Source organism: Meleagris gallopavo, chromosome 1, assembly GCF_000146605.3.
Source record: "Meleagris gallopavo isolate NT-WF06-2002-E0010 breed Aviagen turkey brand Nicholas breeding stock chromosome 1, Turkey_5.1, whole genome shotgun sequence".
Classification (NCBI taxonomy): Eukaryota; Metazoa; Chordata; class Aves; order Galliformes; family Phasianidae; genus Meleagris; species Meleagris gallopavo.
The window spans coordinates 96,086,782-96,110,531 of NC_015011.2; the positions used below are offsets into that span (position 1 = coordinate 96,086,782).

The window sequence follows — 23,750 nt, forward strand, 5'->3', positions numbered from 1 at the left end:
AGAGAGAGAGAAAGAAGTGCAAAAATAATTAGATTACAGAGCAAAATTCAGCAACAGGTGAATATTCCACAGTTGCACACTAGAGAATTTATGAATCAACATACTTTTTTTTTTTTTTTCCCTTTTTTTAAAATAATAAATTCATGGAAACCAAACACTTTCCCTATGATCACAGGATATCACTTTGAGAAAGCAAACACCGACTCCTTCCCAACAGCTTGGCATACTGTTCACTTGTTGATGGGACCTACCTACTCTAAGAGATTTTAAACATGGAAAAGATAGCCTACTGCTTTTAAAAAGCTGAATCAGGAGAGGGCACACTGGGGATCACGTTGCAGTTTGAAAGGTTGTTGCCAGACTTTTCCAGAGACTCCAAGGCACTGCAGAAGTGGAGCCCTAGCAACCAGAACCAGGACACTCCTCACCGTGCCGCCACAGTCCTGCTGTGTGCAGAATCACCACTCACCCTTTAAAATGACAGGGCAGGAGAGCCTTTTCATAGATTCATAAAATCGTTTGAGTTAGAAGGGGTCCTTAAGGGCCACCTAGTCCAAATCCCTGCAATAAACAGGGACATCTAGGGCTAGATCAGGTTGCTCAGAGCCCTGTCCAGCCCGACCTTGGATGTCTCCAGGAATAGGGCACCCACCACCTCTCAGAGCATCCTGTTCCACTGTCTCATCACCCTTATTTGTAAACATTCCTTCTTTATATCAACTTAAATCTCCCCTCTTTTAGTCTGAAATAATTTCTCCATGTCCTGTCACAATAGTCCTTTCTTATAGTCCATCTTTAGATACTGAAAGGCCGCTATCAGGTTACCCTGCAGTCTTCTGTTCTCTAGTCTGAACAGTCCCAGCTCTCAGCCTGTCCTCATAGGAGAGGTGTTCCATCCCTTGGATTTTTGTAGCCCTCCTCTGAACACGTTCCAACAGATCTACGTCTCTCTCATATCAACAACTCACAGACTTCACTCTAGACACAGTACTCCAGGTGAAGTCTCACCAGCACAGAGTAGAGTGACAGGATCACCTCTCTCAATCTGCTGGCTATGCTTTTTTTCCCTGTTGTTATGTTAGGCTGTGTACTGCCAAAAGCAATTCTGACCTTACTTTCTGGCGTTAGCAGAAGTTTTAAGGTTTGAATTGAAAGGAAGAAAGCCACATCAGGCCAGACAAAGCCTTCAGATGATTTCAGCTGCTTAAACAGTCAGGTTTTGGTAAGTTCTGCAGAAGACTGATCCCCTAAACGCTGACACAATAACCTGAAGGAATGCAAAGAGATATCATTTTATTAAAGCACACGAACTACAACGTCCTAAGTAACAGACAATTGGTGCAAACACAGAACTAACACCACAGCAGACAAGAAATGCTTTTTCCTTAGGGAAAAAATACAACTATTAGTGAACCAACAAGTGAATGGAGAAAAATAACTGAACTGTGCTGACAGGTTATTTAATATTTGGGCTTTTGTTTTAAGGCCTACTAAAATGTAAATACTAAATGCTAAAATGTAAATGAGTGCAGATGTCAGCTGTGGCCTCTGAGTTGTATGTGAAAGGGGTGACTGTTTATACATTGCTGCTGACAGGTGTGAAGCAAGGCATTCAGACATCCAAGCTTAGCATCATTCTGCTCCTCAGACTTCATGTGGTCTTCTCCACCCAGGCCACATCATACCACTGCATGGCAACAAGGAGCTGTGGGACAAGGGACAATACATTGTATGTCAAGGGGGAATAAAGTATTTCTCTATCTTTTAAAGGAGGTCTGGAAAAAAAGACATTTCCATTTTTAGGCAGACACTCTTTCAGGGAGGCAATAGAGCAGACGGGGGACATTTTCTGCACATGTGAGGAGAAATGCAGAAGCTGGAGCACGTCAAATTAAGAGGCAAAGTATCTTCACACGGAAGACCAAAAGCCCTAGCAATGTTGGCTACCCCATAGCTTACAGATACCCATGCCACTTTTGATGTACACCTATAACTGAATGTTTCATGTAAATTTCAGTCAATTCCTTTGCAGAGACCCACACACATATACTTCTTATCACTGAAATAAAAAGAACTGTTTCTTCAGTAGTATTTGTAACTGTGATGCAAAGGGTACCTTTGAGTTCGTTTTTTGATCAGGATCTCCTTTCATTCAAAAACACATGTTCTTGCCAGCTCTAGTAAGAGCAATATCAGTTTCTAAATACCACTTGTGAAGGAAGTGAATATTCAAAATCTAGGACTGCCTTGTAAGTTGTTTCTCCACAAATACCAAGGATACCAAAAGCAAACAGGCTCAAAAAAATTATCATTTATTTAATAAAATATACTGATAGGTACAGTGGAGTGGACAGAGGATGCATCTTCCCAATCTTCATACATCAATTACTTCATAATTACTTATGTAATTAAAAGAAATCTAACAACCATACTTATATTTCACCACCTCCCCCTAACAAACAACGGATTTTGCTCTTAACAGCGTCAGCTCCCCAAGAATGCAACTTGATTAATATAAAGTGATTAATATACAGTGACTTCAGGACAATTATGGTTTTGCCTTATGATTATTGCATGTAGATAACGTATTTCCACACATCTCTGACCTTCTACGTGTTGGAGGTAACTGACAGTGCAACCATTTCACCACACAATGGCGTATTTCTCGGATTTGGTGAAGTAACTGTACGTACCCAGTGATTTGTCCTAAGTCATTTTATGTTATTTTAACCAATAACTGGTTGCACAAAGGCCAAGCTACACCTGACTGAAAACAAGGCAGTTTTTACTGAAAGTAAGAGATGTGTTCCACTTGGTACCAAGTGTCTCATGGCTAGCTATGAACGGGATAATTTCTAAACTTTCTGCAGAATAGGTTTCAATTAACAGTAAAAAAACCCAAACAGTAATTCCATAGTAAAGTATAGGATCACACTCACATACTATTAAATTATTTATGCACAAGGGCTACTCCAAAAGTAATGCCCCCAATTTTATTATGCTGGTCCATGATGTCAGAGGTAGATATTGGTGGTATGGTGATAGAGACTCAACCTTCCTGACAATATTCCACTACATTTTGTTGTCACGCAACAGATAGGAGGTGATGCATGTCAGCAGTGGTGATACCAATGTGAAAGACAAGCCACGTTCTGGATGGCCATGGGTAGCTGGCACAACATAACCAGCTCACTCATACAAGTAAGTGTGTACACAATTCCCTGGTTGTAACAAAGCTGAATATGGAATTCAACGCATTGAGAACAATAGTGGCAATGTTGGAATACCATCAACTTTGCACACATCAAGTCCCATCGTTTCTCACAGAGAAACAGAAAACACTATATGAAAGTTTGTCAGGACCTACTGAACCAATACAAGGTTGAAGATGACAGTTTCACTAATTGTATCATTACTGGTAAGGAGATGTGATTTTACCACTATGTGTCAAAGTGGCAGTCCATGGAGTAACAACAGGTGAATTTCCCATTGAAGAAAAAGTTCAAGATGCAGCCCTCAGTGGGTAAAAGGATGTGTGCTGTCTTTTGGGATAGGAAAGGGGCGATTCTTGTCAATATTCTGAAACCCAGACAAACCAACTCTGACCATTGCACTACATTGCAACATTGACTAAGCTGAAGGCTTGAACTTCCAGAGTCAGGCCAGAGAAGAAGGTAACCATTCTTCTGCAACACAAAAATGTCAAGCCCCGTATCAGTTTGAAGACTGAGGAGCACATTGCCAATCTTGGCTAGACTGTCGCACCACACCAATTGCATGGTCTGGGTTTGGTGACTTCTGTCTTCCATCTCTTGGGCCTGATGAAAAATTTATTGTGTAGGCCATGTTTTCCTAGCAACACATGATGACAGCTGCTGTGAAACAGTGAGTCAACTCTGCTGGAACAGATGTTTTTTTTCCATACATATATGTATACAGGCTCCTGCATATCACTGGTAAAAATGCATAGCTGATGGTGTTGACTATGTTGAAAAATAGTGTTTTGTAGCTGAGAACTTGCTCAAATAGTGTTATTGTGCTCTCTGTATCTGTTGTAACTTCCATGGAAATAAAAGGAGGCATTACTTCCAGAATGACACATGCCTCATCTCAAATCTATATATTTATATATAGATATAGATAGATTCCTTTTTATTTTCATTTAAGTGAAAGAACAATATTGTTTCTATTTTAATGAGACTTGAGCCTTTTGTAGGTCATGTTTCCAAAGGCTAAGGACACAGAAAAGGCTCACATAATTTCAGCTAAGTGGAAAAGGAAAAGCCCGCATTAACTAGAAGGTTTTTTCTAGTTCAATTACAAAATTGATTTTTTTCTCCTAAGCAGCAAAAACATCAACAGAAATGAATTTATAACATACGAACAAATTTAAGTGAAATTTGGGGAGAAAAAGATAACATCCCATGAAGAATGTCACAGAAATTTCTCATCTTTAAACTGTGCCAGAGTTTACTTGAAAATACTCATCAATTTCCAACTAAAATACTGAAAGCCTTTTAATATATTGATGTATAGAGATGATGTCTTAACAATACTCTCAAACTTTAGGAATTGTGCTGCACACGTGTCCATGAGTCATACTGACCTAAACCTCGAGTCAAGTTGAAACAGCTAAAATACTGACTTAGCTAAAAAACAATGAAAACTCTTACTTTGTTTATGCTGCTGAAAAGCCACTGTAAGAATAATGGAAGGCCGGCAAGTGGAAATGTTTAACTACCCTTCAGTACAAAGGGAAACATTTTGAAATAATTTCTCATATTTTATGTTGGGGAAAAAAAAAAAAGACAAGCATTTTAAGCATCAGCTAATTTGAGCCCACCTTTCAAAGTGCATCTCAAACAAACAAGTTTACTAAGCCTTTATAAAATCATATGCCTACAATGCCAGATATAAAACCAGCTTCTCTTCCACGTTAGCATACATGTAAAATTAAGCCTGTGCCCAAGAACCCTGTTGAACAATCGCAGCACCAACAAATCATTAACTGGCTGCTAGTAAGTCTCATCATTTTGTAGGAAAAAGTCAATCTCAGCCACCATGAAGTCCAGTAATAAATAAAACAGACAAGTTCAGAAGCTGCACATTTAGATGTATATAAAAAACATGGTTCTACAGAAATTTGCCTGATTTAAGAGTGAAGCTGCTGCCAGAACACATGATTCCATGGACCTTCAGCTGCTTGCTCATCACCTTCCTTCCACTGACACAAGTGTTCTTACATAAAGCTCCTACTGGGCAAGTAGGACTAAGGGCCTCAATGTCACCAAAGGAACCTCCCAAAAAGCCACAGAATGTTTGCTTCACTGTTCTCCATGTGGGGATGTCTGAGAGATGTGTGTGGAGAAGTGTGTAGGCCTACTTTTTAGAGTCAAGCCACTCTTCTGCCAAAAGCAAACAACAGAAGTACCTGTTGAGATTCCCTAGGAAGAAACCCAGGCAGACTGTCTCTTGAACAAAGATGACTTGACTAGTCAGATGAAGATGCCTTTAAGAAGCATCTCCTAAGTAGAATTTAAAAAATGTGTACTACACATATACATGTATGCATAATTTATACACACAAATAGAAGAACTAGAATATTTTTATATTATACCGAGGCATCCTATGAAGCTGCAGTATAAATCCTACTAAACTGAACTTAGTTTGCTCATCCCTAAAATAGATTTGACATACAAACACAAACACAAGGTCAAGGTCACAGATCAGCAAGAAAGATTACAAAGAGGACTGATGTAAGAGCTGGCATTTGATCAAAGCTCCTGGTACTGGTTGCTGTTTTTTCCTCCCTCTTAGTACACTTATCAGAAATACTACTATATTTTCTTTACATCGGTGCATTCTAAGTTTAAGTACTTCCCACCTTTAAGAGCAGCTGACCTCTGCTTGTTTACATTACCAAAAGAAGTTCGGCAGGTTGTCAAACAAATAAGAAGCAATTACATTAAATGAAAAGCAAATGGAAGATACCACTTTCTGCAATCTTTTTTGTACTATTCAATAATATTAAGTCACAAATCCAGAAGGAGACCACTGCTACAGAATCAAGACCTCAGTTTATGTAGTCATGTACTCTGAGCTGCTTAGCTTTATATAGCAACTGTAGGTCCACTTCTAAACGCTCATTTATCCTTACTAGCTGTGGCTAGTAAGTAATAAAACAAAAAGAACTTGTAACACATGATCTATGCAGAATGCAATCAAACTAACTTCTTCTGTAATGAGGACAACAGTCTTCTCCTAGAAAGCTTCTCTAATGCTGAAAGTTGTGCAATTGAGCAGGTTAAACACTACAGCAACAGTTGAAATAATCATTAAAACTCAGAGGTTGAGTAAGAACAGTTAGAAATGGAAGTCATTTACTGATCTATCAATCCACTCATCTACTGATACATTCTCAAAGCTTGAAACGTGCTGAAGAATATTTATCTTGCTGGTCAATTGCAATGGACACCTTCTGACACAAACAGGAGAAAGAAAAGGTGTACTGAGTAACACAAAGACACACAACATTCAAACCTGCAACACCATCACAAAGCTGAGATGCTCCTTCTAATAACGAGAACCTGAAGAACAGCATGGCTTGCACAAGCACACTTCTGATGTTAGTCTAGACACGACTGGGAGCAGTTATATTTAGAGAGCGCTATGCCTATGAATACTCCTGTTCATGTTGGTATAAAGCTTTTGTTGGAACTCATTTAGGAGTAAACTGCTTAACTTGTACATGGGAATCTCAGACATGGCCAGTAAAACATTGTCGTCACACATCCATCTTTACCATGTTTCTGTTTTAACATGTTTAATGATTTTTTCCTCCATCTACCTTCTGTACAGATATGACACTAGTCATTCGACTGGGTTGGCTCAGTCAGTAATGAAGAGGCTTAAAGGAATAAGGCAGGAAAACAACACCAGCTTAAGAAGGCTCCTTTTCAGTAACATTCTTTACAGGGATTAGACTGCCACTTTTACGCTACAGTATCACCTGAGTTACTACAACCAGACACAAACCACTCCTGAAGCCTGGCATGCAAGCTTCTCAGCACAACAGCATAGGTGTTTTTAGCTCTCATACAGATTTCATGGTATCCTAAAACAGTCACTGTTTAAGATCAAACTGAGTTAAATTTTAGACCTTAGGGCAATACAATTCTGTTAACTTATTTTTTTTTAACCTCTTAGAGTAAAATGGAAGAAGGTATATTAAAATGCTATTTCTATCTTTCCTACATTACAAAAGGCTGCTCACATAGAATCATAGAATTGCTAAGGTTGGAAGACCTTAAAGATCATCCAAAGATGTCCAACCGCAACCTAACCGTACTACTCTAACAACCCTCTGCTAAATCATGTCCCTGAGCACCACATCCAAACAGTTTTTAAACACATTCGGGGATGGTGACTCAACCACCTCCCTGGAGAGCCTATTCCAGTGCTTAACTACCCTTTCTGTAAAGAAGTTCTTCCTGATTCCAAACTAAACTTCCCCGGTGCAACTTGAGGCCATTTGTCCTCATCCTGTCACCTGTCACCAGTGAGAAGAGACCAACACCCCTCTCACTGTAAGCACCTTTCAGGTACTGGAAGAGAGCAATAAGGTCTCTCCCTCAACACCCTCTTACCCAGACACTCAAGTGTAAGGAAGGAAAAAAAAAATAAAATACACATATGCACAAATATCAGGCAATGATTATGATTCAAGATTAAAAACATCAGAGGTTCATTCAACATCTGCAAATTAACGACACTCTCTGAGAATCAAACACATGAAAACGTACAAGACATCTTACATCCAAAATCATTTGAAGAAACACCTGTTTGTAAGTGGTATAGTTAACCAACACTTTAAATCAAGCCTATTTGGAATTCAATAGCTTAAGTTTATTAGCGCACTCAAAAGAAGTCCAATGCACAAAAATTCTTTCACTTCAATTGAGCTTGTAAATAAGTCAATTGTGTATCATATCAGGCCTTTCCTTATATTACAAACTTTCCATTTGATTTGATTAGGAAGATTAGTCTGAACTAAAACAGGTCAGCAGCTTTTTTTTTTTTTTTCCTCCTGCTAAATACAAGCTCACCCTCTGCAACCCCTGCAGGAGCAGGGGGCTTCAGCTACTTCTGAATTTGGGATCAAACTGCATGCTTTTCAAGTCAAAGGGATACAGTATAGTACACCACTATCAAAGGGCAGTGGGATGATTTAGTCTTTTTTTTTAAAAAAAAACAACACTGTGACAACATAGAATTGCATTTCAGACATGAAATGTCTATTTTATTTCCCTACAGAAGACTCTAATGGGCAGAGTCAAAGCTCTCAGCAAAGAGAGCCTGACGATGTAAATGTAAGCTATTTTCAGTGTGTTGTCTTTTAAAAGGAGGTAATGACTAACTGCAAAGAATGAATGGTTAGCCAGTAGAACAACAAAACCAAATGTCAGCTAGCACAATGAAGAGAGTACCTCTGTCTGATCAATTCAGTAAAGTAGTCCACAACAACTGATCTTGAAGTATTGGCTGGCTGCTCTAATTCCATAAAGGCACTATTTTTATGTCAGTTTTTTTTTAAAAAAAACGTCTTTTTTCATGTTTATGTGAAATCTCAAATCAAGAAATTTTTGAAGTCAAAATAACATTTAGACAAATGGTAAAACAGTAATTCCACTCATTTTTTAAAACTTACTTTTACTGACAAATTAGATCTATGGATTTTAATAGGATACCAAAATAATGGGAAAATTATGCACACAGAGATCCTTGCACCAAAGAGGCATCAAATTTTATGCAACATATCTTAATATTGCGGAATTAGGGACACAATAAACGGACACACATTGTGAAAAACAGTAATAGATCACCAGTATTAGAGTCCAGCCAAGTTGGAGTTCTAGAACTTAATGAAAGCATGTTCACATTCAAGATTTGAATGCAGTTTACAATATAATCAGTTATTATTCAGGGCACAGAACAAGATTTCCTATTCTAAACTAGACCAGAATGATTGTACCAGCTTGCCTGTTCCTCAAGTTGCTCAACACACAACTGCACAGCAGGTGATCTGTTTTGCCACGTGCTGAAAGTCTAACAAATTAAACTAGCAGTAACAAATGCAATAGGGGGAAGACAGTAAATTCCTTTCTGTAAGCCTAACATTGCAGAGTGGGTGGGAAACAACACAGGAATAACCCAGAATTGTAATTACAATTTCAGGCTGTCTATTTAATGCCTACTGGTTAAGCACAGACAGAAGGAAACTGTCATAAACAAAGCAACTCTGTCATGAGCACAGTAAATAAAGACAGTTTATGCAACTTGAAGTCTCCTATGCATTGTAGAGTATAAAGCCATTATCTAACAGCACCCAAAACCACCACTCTGTCAATTTAGCTGATCAGGCTAGATATTATTTCTAACTTAGTCTGCCCTGGTAGAGATCCGAGCACAGCTGATGGGTCACAACCCATGTCCTTTGTATTATATAAAGCCATCTTTCCTTGACAGAATCATTTCCCAGCTCAATATACCATCAATATGCAACTCCGGTGTTTTCTGAATCAATATATAGTAAGGCATTGTCAGCAACCAGAAGATAAAAGTTAAGTTTCATTGGCTGCATATATTCTTACTAAATATCATATGCTGGGTTTTTGTTTTTTGTTTTTAGAATGGTTAAAAGAATAAAGCCATAAAGCCAAAGGTTTTCATTCTACCTTTGTTGCTAAACTTGGCCAGTGAATGATACCAAGGAACTTTACTAAGGATAACATCAATGTGGTATCTTACGAGTTCAAGCTCATGCATATCTGCAGAACCTAACTGAACTGATAGATGACTCACAAATATCAAATTAACACTGAAGTGAATGACACTGGATCAGCAGAGGTACAAGTCAAAAAGTGCAACAAAAGAAAAGCAGTAGGGAATACAGTAGGGAGGGAACTGCCTCCACTCTTCTGAAACAACCAAATACAATTTAAAATCCATTTATCAAGAGAAGGCCAGAAGTTCTAGCAGTCAGTTGATCGTGTCTCCAGCTTCTTGGGATGCTTTCAGCAGATGCCAAGCTAACAATCTCGGATCAAAAATTATCTGGGCATGTGAAATAAACCATAATCTGACTCAGAATTCTTAGGAAGGATAAGGACCAAAGCTAGTGTGATTTAGATGTGAAGGAAATAAACAAAAAAAAAGTGTAGTAGGTTTCTTTTCAAGTTCACGGTCAGAAACTCATACCTTGAAAGCATCAGTGCTGGAGCTCTATCAATCTGCTTTTCACTCCACCCTGCCAAAAATAAATATATTAAGTCAGAATGTAGAAACTGAAAACGGAGAACAATTTTAACAGCTAATGGATGACTTTCTTACTAGTTCATGAAAACAAGTCTTTCTTACTTCTAAAGGATGTTTCAAGAGACTAGACTAAGTTTTCCCCTAAAATTGATTATATTTATGGGGTTAGTTTCTGATAATATCAGAGCTTGATCACTGTGTAAGAGTTGAACAAGCTGGTAAGGGGTAACACGCCAGAATAGAGGTGATGGGTTTTCTCACCCTGTCCTAAAAAAAAAAAAATTAATCAGTCAATACAAACCAATACAATTGTTCCCATATTACTGCTGTCCCCCTACTCATGACAACGTTGACATTGCATTCTGCATTTCTTAAATATTACTTGTCCTCTCATTTCTCTGTACCAGTTACCTTCGTTTAGTCTTCAACTCCCAATGCTTCTACATTACAAACACCAAACCACCATTCTGCACTACACAGAGCACAGCTGTTACTGTAATCATTTCCCTTCAAGACGGCGCCTATTTAGACCTCCACTTCAAGTTAAATTGTTTTTCTCTTACTCTACACGTGGTTTAAAATTTCTCATTTGAGTTCTACAGACATTAGTAACTCTTTCACTTCTGCCCACATAGCCTAACCGCTTATTGTGTCCTTCCATTGCTCATGTTTGCACAAACATCTGTTTTTAACAAAATATTCAGGCACCTCTCACACAGGAAATCCGCTATGTTTTTGCACTGCTCCCCAGACAAAAAAAAACCCAGCTGCACTCTTGAGGCTTGCACTTGACAAGTCATCATAATAAAAATTAATCAAAACCCACTGAAGTAGCTCCAACAAATCACATGCCAAAACATAGATTATGTATGTTGCTTGCCTTTCGCCAGATTCACAGCCTTTTCTATTTGTCCTCTTTCCCTCAGGAAATCGTAACTTATACGAAGTTTAAAAATCTATGTATCTATACCTGTGAGATGCTAAGCACATCAATAACGTGAGGTCTGCTGGCCAACAATTAGAAACCTTAGAATTGGCCTCCAGAATAAACACGTTTTCTTTTCCTCTTAGAAGAAAAAAAAAAAACCAATATTGAAAACCACGTATGATAGGGAGAAAGGGGTACAGAAGGGCTAAAATACACTGCAAAAGGGCTCCCCTTCTCTCGTTTTGCTGCTCCTAATGAGTTAGGAAAAGCCTCTTCCCTTCCTGGCTAGTACAACAAAGGTATCTCTACCCTGTTGCAAGCTGTTTTCATTCAGTAAGTACACACAGAAGATTGACCAGAAAGACCAGAACAGGGGAAGAAAACACTGCTCTTAGAAAAACTGATTATCAGGATGACAACACTTGGTTATTTATTGAATCACGATAGAGACTGGTGCCAAAGCCAACATGAACACGGAAATTTTTGAATTGGAATTTTAAAGCAGAGAAATTACCTGTCCCAAAGAACAGTTAAACATAAACCCAAGACCTAGTTCAGTGAAACAAAGAAAGCTTTCTGTCTCAGCTGCCTTAATGAGATAGCCTTGTGAGCCCAAACAGCAGGCTTATTCCTGCACGTGCTCCTATTTTTTTTTTTTTTAAAACTATACTTTCCCCTCCCACTCATCAAATTAGGGAGATTGAGTTTACTGGGTCTGATTTCTGCTTCACTGCAAACAAAACTTAACCTGATTTCCTTCCAAAGTCCCTTTGGTCTTTCCTTAAATCACACAAACCAGGATTTCAGTATTTTCTAAAGGTGAACAGTTTGGCTTACCAAGAATAACCTGCTGGGATGCTAATTCCACTTGCCTTCTTTATATTCTGCCAGGTTTATGGGAACAAGTATGTCTGTGCTTGACATTTGCTGGGATACACTGTATGGCATAATTACTATTGTAAAACATTTTATATACCTATAAATTCAGACTGTTACCCCGAATTGCTTACAAACTAAGACAAGACAGGGACAGCTGAGCAGAAAAGGAATTTTGTAGAGAAAAGACAGATTTAAGGAAGTGAAGATGGTAAGCGAAGGCAGACAAGTTATCCAAGCTGCCTGGGAAGCTGTCTCAAAAGCGTGGCGTTCTGAAGAAGAGCAGGAACAAGACTATAGAATACTGCACACTGTAAGAAGAAAGAGAGCCTCTTTCTTTAAAATATGAAGGTAGGGACGAAATTCTAGGTAGTGTGGTTTCTAAAACACTGATGCAGAAAGTATTTCCACTGAACTAAAATAAACACCATGGCAAAAAGCATATGGATAAGAAGTCAAAATCTGAAGATATTAGTATTGCTTTTATACTGATCTTGACCAATTGAACAAGAGGGAGGACTGGAAGATCCAATACATCCCAACTCTGTAATTTGCTGTTGAGAAAGGAGAAGCAAATGAGGGTGGACATCGGTAAATGACTGCCATTTCCATTCAGACCAAAACAAACCACTCATATTTGTTTTAAAAAAAAAATAATCCAAAATGAAAATTCTAAATAGACAGAACTCTGTTCTTGTAATTCATTTTTATATTTGAGAAACAAAATGAACATTGAATGCAAATTGGTTTTGTCAACTGCCTGATGAAACACGATCAGTTCAAAGGAACACGGAACAACAACATATGCCTTTTTGCTAATATATCTCAATGTAACATGCAGAGTATTTTTTTTCCCCAATTAAACAGTTTGTTTGCCTTTGATTACCTTAAAGCAAATAGATACTTTCCAAGAGCAAGTTCTATTTATATTCGTTACAGATCAATCATGAGAAAGGTGGTCATATTTACAACAGTTTTGCACCAACTTTCAGCTATTTGATAAGGATATCCAAGTAAGATCTTTGCTTTTCCAGGTAGTGCCATTAAAACCTCTCTTTAAACATCTTCCTTTCTTTTACTGGCAAATTTGATTATGAGTTTAATTTTTGCACAGTAAAGCTCATCCAATCATTTTTAATTACAAATTGTTTTGCACTCCATCATGGCTAGCTGAATGCTGTAAGAACCCCTTGACATAGTGACTTCATAAGCCTTGGAGAGCACTAGAAGTGTTCTTAGAAGCACAGAGCTGTTAATAAGAGACGTTTTCCTCCATTGATTGTACTGTCAGCTGTAATTCTGCAGGAGTCCGTACTTGCAAATTATGGAAAATGTGCATCTGAACTACCCTTCCATGAAATGACTTTCTCTTTCTCAAAATTATAGTACTGGTAAAAAAAAGAAAAAAAGCTGAGAACAAAGTGCCTAAAGCTGATCGTCCTGAGCAATAGCTTTTTCTTTAATATAACCACAATTTAGGAGCTCCATTTAAAAAACAAAGAACCTCAGTATACTTCACCATCAAGCTGCAGACAATAGGCACCATTCCTACCTATAAAACAAATTCTCATGAACTACCTATTTACAACATGAGCCTGGAAAACAAAATAATCTCAAACTACTCATAACTTCAGTGAACTAAAAAATTCATTTCTGTATTACCTACATGTAAGATGAGATCATGAAAAAGGCCCACTCACAAACAAAAAGCAAACTAATGACAAGTAAGAGGCATCTCAGTTGCCAAAGACCTACTTCAATCTGACATCTAAACATCTGAAACTAGGCTGCTTCTGTTCACTGCACACTGACTATAGTAATTTCACTCCTCCACTGTTCACCAGGACCTCTCATCATGCGCACTGTATGGGTCTAAACCATGTTGGAAGCTTCTGGGTAGTATCAGAGTGCAAGAAAACACACCTATTTCTGACCAAAACAGAACATCTAACAAATATCAACGTACATTCCACCAGTTTTCCCCTCTTTTTCAAAGATCTGTCTATGATGGCTAAAGCCTACTGAGTTTGCTGGAGTTAGGAGGACCGTAGCAGCAGTTGATAACCCCAGAGCAATGAAGTCCTTTTTATCCAGAAGCAAGGACCTTCCAAAATGAAGTACATATAAATGCTTATACATCTCTCTAAGCACTTCCTTCCCCAACAGAGCCATTTTTATTTCCCTGCTTTAGAAAGCTGCCACAGTCTGCTTTTTGTTGGTCTAATTCAGCTGCAATACATTCAGCACTGGATTTCTCAGACACATTAGAAACAGTTTGTGCATTCGTTTGCACGTACAAGTAAACAAAACACAACTCTGGCAGTCCATGCTCTAAGTAGACCTACAAAGGAGAGGTGAGTGAAGCTGACAGAGCAAGTATGCTCATGCAGGTGTCTTTTTTAAGAGCTACAGAACTTCTCAGTGCTGCCTTGGCTCTGGAACACTGAATTACGCTAAGCTTGACTGAGGTTCCTCTCGACACTGCGTGAGTGACTGAACTTCAGCCTGGCAAAATGAGTTTGCCTTCCATTTAAACAGAGCCAAAAGGATAGGAAGAATATGCACCCCTTAAAAAAACAATATTAATTTCCCACTAGTTCTTATAACCTCAAATTCCATATTTGGCTTCAAAGAACATACATTTTAAATTGATCTTACAGTTTTATTCACATAAGAAGTTTCTAACTTGGCTAATATCACTAAAAAACCCAAACATGGTTACCGTGGAAATTCATTTGTAGAATTTTCAGACATCCATCATAGTTCCCCTATGCATGAGAGAGAGAAGAAACCTCGAACAACTGCCATTGGCTTTACAAAACACACAAAGGTTGGGAGAGTAGCAGTATTCCAAATCCTGTAAGTACCCATAGACAGCTAATTAAACCATCTAAGGTTGATGTTGTAGAAGCAAAGATTCAAACAAGTGGAAGAAAAATGTAAAATAAAAACTAAGTTAAGCGTTTGGAACTTTTAACAAGCTCAAAGTTTTCCAAGAGAAAAGACAAAAAGAATGCTAATCACCTCATCTAATCTAAATCATTTACTGTTACCCCAAATAGGGCATTCATGCCAGTAAAAGAAACAAGTTGCAATTACATTATGAGAACATCTTAAAACGTACAAAAGTGTTTTTAAGCACAGTTTTTCACTTTCCTATCTTACCACAGTTGCCCCTGGAAGCAGCTCTTTTATTAATGCTTCTATTTCAACCAATCACTCAAACCACATCTGCTACTGCAGATGCTTTATCCACTAGTCAGGAAAAATAATGCTCAGGTACATTTTATTAAGTCTTATAAAAATCCTCCCCCATCACTTTAATGGGAAGTCAGCAACACTTAATTTTTAGGGAAAGTTAACCAACATAATAGACAAAATAATTCCCTCAAGAGGTTTAGCACCAGTCTCAGTTCAGTACACAAGGCTGTTAATTACACAACTGCCTTCAGCATTAAGAGGAATCTGGTAGCTACAGCACTGAGCTAAGACCGCCTTTGATATCTGCACACACATGATCTATTTACTCAGAAAAGTTACACAACACTTCAAGTTCCTCTTCTTTACCACTTTACCAATGCTAAAGCATGCTAACAGAAGGACGGGGGGTGGATGTGGGCAACAGGCACTTCACAAGCTCAGGGAGGGCACAGCTACTGTTCAAAAAGCACCTAAACCCGAATTTCCTACTAAAATCTGCCCCACCTGACAATACGCTCAAGCATCAACTCCTGCTTAAAACTTGGTTAAATATCTCCAGAGGAAAGACTGTGCCACATGGTCAACCAATGGTGGAATCAACTGCCTGCCTCCATCCTAAGAGTGGTTTTCTAATAGAGCAGACCACTCCAGGTCACATTGTAATCCAAAATCATCACGCAGGTTTTACTGTTTTCAAGCATGCTGATTCAGTAAAGCTGGCAATGTAAGTTTTCGTTCTGCAAACAGCTTTCTACTTTCCCTTTAAGAAAACAAACTCAGACAAATCACATGCCAACCATGCTGACATATTCCACAACACTAGGACAACTCAGATACCAAAACCACACTGTCCACTATCTTCTCTCTGCAAACTAAAGAATCTACCTCATATTGCTGTTGATAAACTAATGACTGGGGGAAAATTAGGGGGAAGGAAAGGGGAGAAGATACAACCACAACTCCCACAACTGGCTCTATTAAAAAAAAAAAAAAAGAGTTACATGAAGTCTCAAAGCAGTCACAGATTGGTAAATTTTCAAGGACTTGGATTTCATCACATCATTTTCTTTTCCTCCAATCCTTACTTTAAAGTCATAGGTTGAATTATTTATGAACAGAAGTTAATTGCATCGAAATGCAGTACTGCTCTGTATTTAACACCTTCTTCAGAACTCAGTACTTTCCACTAACTGGTTAAAGTCTACAAGAAGTCAATATGGAATTTCAGATGCAATTTAACTATTTCTGCAGTAGTATCATTATTAACTTTCAAAATTTTTGTTTAGGATGACCAATTCCCTTTATCTTATGATCTGCTGTGGAAGTTTTGCAGCTATTTCTATCACCATTTGTAACAACAGGCACTCATACAGCTTTCCAAAAGAACTCCAGGGAGAAGAACAGCTCACTCACAAAATATTTGCTGTGAATAAATAAGTTTTGACTAGTTAATTTTGATTAAATTAGTCATTTGAGTACAAACAATCACAGCACAGCATCTGGGATTCTCAGAAATTTTCTTAGCTGTCAAAGGATCTAGATGATAAATAACTTACATACATAAGGCTGTATTCATACTCTTTGGGAGGTGTAAATTTGCTCAAGCAAATACTCATAAATATACCACACATCTATAAAGTGTTAATCTTAAGCCTGCAAGGCCATAAGACGGAAGTAACTATTATAGTGCATGACTGCTCTTCAGCATACGGCATTTTCCAAGTCTTTCATTTCCTTAAAGGAACCCATTTACTCGTCACCTGCTGGGACAATGAGCAGAGAGAGAATGTCACAGATACCTCCGTTTACATATAGTGACAACACATTGGGAAAGATGGATTTTCATTTTCTCATCAAGTTATTGCATTAGGTCTATGTCCAGATTTAAACGTCCGGGACAAGTCTGCCACCTGTCCTGAACTTGATTAGTTGAAAACATCTACATGACCAGAGCAGATACTTCAGATGTTTTGGAATGACCACAAGCAAACATCCAAATAATCACAAACACAACTTAGTGATGCCAAGAATGAAGCTCTAATCACAGCCCTCTGTGAAACAGCCCAAATCTTATTAACGTTCATACTTCACAAACACAACTGAGATCAACTAAGCGTCTACAAAACTAGGGAATCAACTGTGTAAAGTCTGCAATGGAGTTGAGAAAATGAACAGCACTGGCTTTCTTGCTAAAAAATGGGTGCATATTTACATGTTTGGGGCGTATGGTGGGAGAACTGAAAGTTCAAATACTCTAAGACTTTTCTCAGCTATGTTCCAGTTCAACTTATCATACCAGCACATCTAAGATTTTCCTGCCTTTGTACATTCCCTCACATACCACCTTCCTCCCTCCCACCCCCCGGATGCAGGACCAGTGCAGCTGATAAAAGACCTAGGGGAAAAAAAGCCGTTTTCATTTAAAGAGGCAAACGCATCAATGTTCAAATATATTTCTCATTTATCATCTTAATAAAAGTTAAACCAACCCCCCCCACTTAAAGCATTAACTGGAATATTATCTGTATAGTCATGCAGCCACTACTGACACAGCTGTAACTGAAAATAAAACAGAGAACTCCATTGCCAGCCTTCTTACACTGCCACTGGCATATACAATAAATTTGCCTCGTTAGCAGGGGCTACCGAGTTCTTTGTAGTAAACAAAGCTGCAGATACGACAGGCTCACATACTTTTCATTCATCCCCGTATTTCTCTTTGCTTAGACTTCTAGCACGTGCCACAGAAGAGCTGAACGTTAAGCATTCCTGGAGTGTCACAATATGTAATACAATAAAACAGATTACAACCATACCTTTCTTTCACAGCAGTGGTGCCAAGCACAGGTACGCTGTAGCAATCAATTTGTTCTGCAGACAGTAAGGCTTTCATAGAATACTAATGCAAAAATCTCTTTTCTTTCTCCTTCGACTTGACTCCCCAATGCCCGGGTCCCGACCAATACAAGGAGGAGGGCGGAATGTCTTCTGCCGAGATAACCACAACTACTAATCAAGTATACGTGTACAAGGGCACGGGATTAAACCTCCACCAAGCTTGACTAGGGCACCGAGAGCAGCTAAACACATACACAGCAAGGTCAGAATTAAACACGCACACACGCACGCGCATCTATTTGTGTGAACTAATTTATCACACTTTACCACTGACGGCTTTTTACCTCAGGGGAGTAAAATTACATCCTGGTGAACTGACGAGATTCAGACACAACAGCATCCAACACCAAATCAGATTTCACAGAAAGGCAAACCGTGTGCTAAAGTGAACACTTCCCTCTATACTTAGCAGACTGTTTCAGTAACTCTGCTGCTGCTGCTGCTGCGTGTATCCGTACGTGCCTATGTGCTGGTGCAAGTGTGTGCGTGTGTGCGCTGCACAGGCATGTGTGCAACACAGACTGCTGGGTGGAGGCTAAAATAGAACGATACCATTAAAGTTCAAAAACGGGTGACAACTTCCTTGAAGGGAGTTTTCTTTTCGACTGTATTTATCCTTACCTCAAAATAACCAACCCAGCAGCCTGATTACTCCTCAAGAAAGCATTTTATTATTGTCTAACATGCAAATGTCAAACAAGCTGTTCATTTACCTTGAAGTTTATTAGCATTGAAATGCAACGTGAAGATGCTCTCAAAATACTGTCACTTGTATACACAACATATTTTCTAAAACCCACTTAGCAGGTTTTTATTTGCTGGCATCGCTTAAAATAGGCTAAGCATTATCTTCACTGTATCACTCCTGAGCCAATGGAAGAGTTTTTCTCTAAACACTTAATTTATATTTCACTTTTTTCTTTGGTTCTTTTTATTTAAAGACTCCCCACATTCCAGTCAGCCACATACAAGTGAACACGCATGTTATCACAAAGATCATTATATGTGTCTACTAAGTAGGAATTAAAAGTGGAATGCTGAAATTTAAAAGCAGAGATTTTCTTCCTTCTTGGTATTTTCCTTATAGTCCCTGCAGATGCACATTTTATGAAAACCATCAAAATGAATCCTCTAAATTATTATTGACAGGGTTTTAGTAACTGCTTTTGTATGTGATCAGTACTTAGAAGAAAATACTGTACAAATACTCCTAAAAATAACTCTGAAAATAGCATTTGGCACTTCACCTAGAATAAATTAGCAAAATAGTTTTGAAATATCAATGGCTTCACAGATATGCTATGAAAAAGCAGCATAATCAATACTGATGAGTTTGTCCTTGACATACTGACCGTGTCATCGGGCTATTGTCATGTGATATCATGTCATTTCCCCACCTGGCTCATGACCTTGTCCTTTAAATGACCCAAAGCTTCCCTCAAGTAGCAGGAGGCCCCTCCCCGCTGTCTCAGCAAGGTCGAACGGGTCAGCGTGTCCTCATCTATAATCCACCACCATTTGTCAGCAGGGAGGCTGGAGGAGGCAGGCTTGCTACAAGGGGAGAATGCCCAATTAGGCAGCTGTCACACAAAGCATAGGCTGCAAAATTATCCCCTGTCAAAAGAAAGAGCAGCTGCGGGTGCCAATTACAGCAACCTTTCAACCCTTTAGGTACTGGAAACTACACAGAAGTAAATGAAGTACAATTAGTGATAACAAATCGATGAATTAGGACAGTAAATTAGAAATTACTAGCAGGTGAGCTTAGGTCTCCCATAATATTAAGGGCACAGCACACTCTAGGCAAGGGCAAGGGCGTACAGATTTCACACAGCACATCCGTCTTGTCCCATCCATTTTTCTAGTGTGCAGCCTGCTATCCTCCACCGTTTCCCTCCCACAAGCCCAACCCGAGATGGGCAGCGCAGGCAGAAAGAAACAGTAGCCCAGAGAGGACAGAAGTTGCAGTGCCTGCTCTCCCTGCCCGTGCTGCCAAGTGCAGCTTCCCCCTTCTCCCAAGGAGGCTCCAGGAGCCAGGGCAGCCAGCATACTCCATTTCAGCCTGACATTTGACATTTGCTGCACATCGTGCTCCAGCTGCACAAGATTTAACCAGGAAAAGAAAACAAAAACAAAAAAAAAGGGGCAAAATCTCGGTATACATAATGCCTTTTACACTTGAAACACCTAACTTGTAGATTGGTGCACGTAACTTTTGGCTAGAAAAAGACAACGTATTCTTCCACGTTTCAGGTGTCTGACGCATCACGCAAGAGCATCTCTGAGCACAAACACAACCCGCAACCAATCTGCTAGCAAAGCCCCTACCTACTCCGTGCCGTTGTTGCTGCTGTGCGGCCCTGCTGAGCCGGGCAGGCTCCGCTCCCCCAGCGCGGCAAGTGCTGCTGGCCGCCCTTCCAGCAGGGGGCGCCATGCAGAACGGCAGTCCACGGGCACGGAGAGATCACAGCGCAGTCCCTGACGTCACATCAGGGATAAACGCGGAGGGACCGGGCTACGGGGATCCACAGTTAAAAGGCAAACACCTCAAGATATAGCTCAACCAATGCCTTTGCATTTAGGTGCTCTGAGTCAAACAAATGTAAGGAACAAAACTCAAATCACAAGATCCCTCCTACGGCCAGGCTTTTCAAATGGCTATTGATACTTCAAAGCCACGTGAAGTTGCCATTTACACTGTTGATTCTCTCCTTTCAATCCCAAATCCTCCTTTAACATAGTCCAAATTTCTTCCAGTAGCATTTCAGAAGCAATACCGAATGTATGCTCACTCCATAAGTCAGGCATGTATTCACCACTACAGTCACTAAAACATAAAGCATGCTAGAAATCAAACCTCTGATACCTACAAAGCTGTTTCCTAGCTGCTACCTCTCAATCCTTGGCCAGTGCAGAATATTTCACCGTAACTGAGTCATAAATAAATATCTGGCTTTCCCAATTCAGATAAGGGAAAGCGTAACGCAATCTCAGCTATAAATAGATGCAAAAAACGTTCATTTATCAGCAGTTGCAGCATTGCTCGTCAAGTTTGACATTTTCTTTTCAGTAGCGTATGGAAGCTCTGGAGTACTGAAAGAGTTAATGTGTTTAGAATTCCGTTTCCATCATACTTGGGTGACTATCTCTTTAAATAATTTAAATCCTCTCCATCAACTACAAAGCTGTTTTGAAGCCATTTAGCTTTGTTCTTTACATGTGTTCTAATTAAGAAATGACCTTGTCATCACACACACCAGAAATCCTGGATTATTTCCTGCAGCAAAAATCTACGAAGCCAGAAAGAAAAAAAAAGAAAAAAAATACACCCTTCTTCCTTTAGTGAGGAACTGAGGAAGTTGTTGGTTGGCTGAACGCTGAAGCAGTTTCACCGCATAATTTTTTTTTGTTGTTGTTGAATGTCACAGGGCGGGTTAGCGTGACCTTGAGCTGCATCAGCAGCACAGCAAGGGTCGAGATGCCTGCAGGCGCCCTTGTACTGGATTTGCAAGACAAAAACCTTCAAACTGGCTGAAGGACATCTTAAATCTCTTCAAAGGTTTTTCCGAACTAATCTGGGCTGCTCTTAGCCGGATCTGTGCCCGTGTGAGAGGCAAAATTAAAAACAAGGTCTTTGACTGGATGTTGTCTGCTCTTAACCCTTCTCTCGCAGCAGGCAGTGCTGAAGGGACGCTGCTTTCACATGTGGCAGAGATTCAACGGTTCAACCAGAAGCATTCTTTCATAACAAAATTATGTAAGCAACCATTTACTAAGAATGGTGCTGTTATTAATACTGAGCAGGCTCTCCGTAGCGGCTGCCCTCCTCTCCCCATAGCTCAATGCTACTGCCAGCTGCCTGAACGGTTCCAAGAAGCCCCACACAGCCCCGAGCCCTCATGAAGTGCCAGGTTGCCAAAAGGCTGCTTTGGGTTGTCTGCAGCAGCACCCACGTAACTACTGAAGACTGGGCACACGTGTTTTAAGGGAAGAATTTAGGAAGTGTCCACTCCTCATCTTACCCTGTGATTTCTTTCCCAGCCACCCTGAGCTGGCAAGGAAGGATATTAGTATGCGTCGGGCCTAGGAAGAGTTTGAGAACATGAGTGTAAAGGGGAACAAAAAAACGTCAGCCAGGCTCTTTCCTCTTGACTGCTGTCACTTGACAAGCAACACAGAAGCTTTCTAAAAGCTTGAGCAGAAGCACAGAGATAACCACTAAGAAAGGGCCTAGGAACGCAGAGTTACTCCATCACAAGTTTGTCCAATGGATTTGGAGGTGCCATTCAGATACGACTATCAGCATCCATGTGTTAACTGTGTTTTCTCAAAAACATACTTGCACACAGAACCCTCCAATTCCAATAAGAAAGATCTCCTAGTTAGCAAACAATACAGACTCTCATTTTCAAGAGCAGATAAAAAAAAAAAATCAGCATCATCTTATCCTCACATCTGCTTTAGCAGGGATATTATACAAATTATCAAATTTCTGAGGAAAACAAAAAATACAAACGAGTCAAAAATAATCTCAGGTTATTAAAAAGAAGGCAGCGTCACAGTTTAGAACCGTCTTTTACTATTTCTAGGATAAACATCTGATAAATGCCAAAAGTCCTTGAGGAGAAATGGAAAACAGAGCCATTCATACCAGCAGAGGGTGTTCTAATTCTTTTCTGGTTGAACATTCGTGGCTCAAGTTAGTCTGCTTTTGTAAAGTATTATGATCTATTACACAGGAACTAAATATTTAAGTTTGCTGAGGAAGGACAGTTTTGGCAGTTATGTCACAATTGTTATAACACTATCTTCCACCTACTTCTGCAATCAATTCACACTGTCATTCCTGAGAACCACAGCTCTTCTCACAAGATATTCACCACGTTAAACAACTAGCCATTTTAAGCGTTAGTTTGTAAGCAATGCCAGTGATAGCACCTTTTATATCAGCAGAGGAGGAACTTGTACAACGCAGAAGCTTTCCATGGACCTACCAAGGTTTCTAATGTGTTTATTATGCTTAGACAGAGAGCCACGGTGTTCCCACAGTGCTTTCATGTCAGAGTAACCTCTGCCATGACTCAGAATGTTCTCAAGGCTTGCCTTGTGGGAAGGGCCCAAACTGCCTCTGGTTCACAGCCACATGGGAATGGGAACCAAGCATGCCTTCTCATCCATTCTGGGGCCTCTGGCAAACATTGATCAGATCCACACATGTGGTATATTGACTGTTCTACACAAATGTATTCTTTTCGTGTCCTTCAAATAACAGAACACCACACAGGCAGCCAGTTGTAGTTAAATTAAAAAAAAAAGTTTAGGTACACTTGGCCTATTACGCAATTTTTTATTTTTATTTTTTATTTTCAGTATTGGATCCTAAACTGTATTTCCTAGAAAACTTTCCAATTTACCTCAGAGTTACTAGGAAAAGGAATTAGGTAAGACCAACTTAAATAGTTTATGTTGCATGTTAGTTTTGCAGAAAATACTAAGAAATATTTTTATGGCATGCACAGCTGAACATGCAAC

The 23,750-nt window shown here is 39.4% G+C and overlaps 1 protein-coding gene across 5 annotated transcripts in view; it reads right to left on the reverse strand.

Moving 5' to 3' along the window:
- NRIP1 (nuclear receptor interacting protein 1) overlaps positions 1-23,750 on the reverse strand; it is a 93,198-nt gene that overhangs the window by 13,619 nt on the left and 55,829 nt on the right. For 2 of the 5 annotated variants that reach the window (XM_031556621.1, XM_010722276.2), the window contains exon 3: positions 10,259-10,307. The exons of 1 other annotated variant lie outside the window; for it this stretch is intronic. The gene's annotated coding sequence lies outside the window, so the exon portion shown is untranslated. Of the gene's footprint in view, positions 1-10,258; positions 10,308-10,726; positions 11,366-18,136; positions 18,616-23,750 lie in introns of those variants that run through there. 2 more of the 5 variants (XM_010722284.3, XM_019620239.2) reach the window with 2 other exon arrangements.